Raw genomic sequence first — 1,514 nt, 5'->3', positions numbered from 1 at the left:
TAGACACAAGCCGTTCAACCCATCGAATCCACGCCGATTGCCTGTCTCTCTCTCTCTCTGAGGTTATTCACAATCGGTGGGATCCGTCCTAATCGTGGGGAACTGTGTCTGAGTCGTGATGAGGTTTTTGACATGCTTGTCATTCAGTCTGAACCAGGGTAGCGAATTACTGCAGGGAATGGACGAAACCGCAAGACATTTTGTTTCAACTTGACCAACTGATTGGCATCGCAGAGAACTGGTTTTGCGATCCAGTTCAGAATAAAAACCGCCGAACAACAGAATGCCACTGAGACCTCTAAAACCACGCACCTTGCATGGAGTGGATTTGCCATTCGGGTATGCAGCTGGCAGAAGAGAGCACCGATCCAAAGGAAATCAGCTCGAGGTGACATTGAATAATAGCAGAGGATGGTTTCGATCCATCGACCTCTGGGTTATGGGCCCAGCACGCTCCCGCTGCGCCACTCTGCTGCCACGCTCCGAGCCCTGTCCACAGAGCGATTCAGCTTTTCATCTGGCACGCGGCTCGCACGTTCGAGACTGATGTCAAAGACCTCCGCTGCTGTCGTGTGATATGCTGTTTCGCAGACGTACGGAGGCTGTGTAAATAGAAACGTTTTTTACTAAATTCCCACATTCTGTCGGTCGAACTGTGATTTCACACTGAATCACAACATGTGTCGCAGCGCAGACGGAGGCCATGCGGCCCACCTTCGCTCTGCTGGTTCTATACTTCAGTCAACGTGTGTCATTCGTTTCATTCTCTCGCATTCTCAGCGTAAATCTGCACATCTGAAACGTGACCACCGAATTCCCTTTTGTGTTCATTGAATCTTCCTCTTTGTCAATGTCCGACAGGGACTTACTGACACTAACCACTCCCTGTACGAAAACGTTCTTCCTCCTGTCATTTTTACTTGTTTTCCTGGTGACCTTAAAATTCGGCCGAATCGTTGTGGACCTTTCAGGTGTGGGAACATTTTCACAACATTATTTCCTGTTTCTAGGTCCCTCATGACTTGGAAAACTTCGGTTCTCCGAGGAGAGCTGTCCCAATTTTCCAATCTACCTTCATTGCTGACATTCCCCGAACACCGCACAGCTCACGTCAACCTGTTCGACACGACATCCAACCATTTCACTTCCCTGTTTTCTGCCTTGTCCGTACTCCAGACAGCCCAACCTCGTTTCACCAAGGTGCTTTTTGAGAAAATTAATCAGGCAGTTTTGCACAAGTCAAGTTTAGAAAAACCTCGGGCTCGTCCGGGATTTGAACCCGGGACCTCTCGCAACTCATCACAGTAAGCACACCCAAAGCGAGAATCATACGCCTAGACCAACGAGCCAGAGAGCCGGCCACGACCGATGCCCCACACCGCTTGAGTGACCTGAGACGTGCTCACTATGAAATACATTTGAGATTGCTCTAAGAATTGCTAGCGGCAAAAGGTTTCCCGAACAGCTGCTTCTCATTCAGTCTCCCTGCTGCTGTTTGTCACGTCCCCAGGAAC

At 49.5% G+C, this 1,514-nt stretch overlaps 1 non-coding gene across 1 annotated transcript; it reads right to left on the bottom strand.

The window, feature by feature from the left end:
* Window positions 1-402: 402 nt before the first annotated feature.
* On the bottom strand, window positions 403-474 carry trnam-cau (transfer RNA methionine (anticodon CAU)). Its single transcript has one exon. It is a non-coding gene; the product is annotated as a tRNA-Met (tRNA).
* Window positions 475-1,514: the final 1,040 nt, after the last annotated feature.

Source organism: Hemiscyllium ocellatum (assembly GCF_020745735.1).
Source record: "Hemiscyllium ocellatum isolate sHemOce1 chromosome 27 unlocalized genomic scaffold, sHemOce1.pat.X.cur. SUPER_27_unloc_5, whole genome shotgun sequence".
Taxonomy (NCBI): domain Eukaryota; kingdom Metazoa; phylum Chordata; class Chondrichthyes; order Orectolobiformes; family Hemiscylliidae; genus Hemiscyllium; species Hemiscyllium ocellatum.
This window is presented reverse-complemented; position numbering and strand designations above follow the sequence as displayed.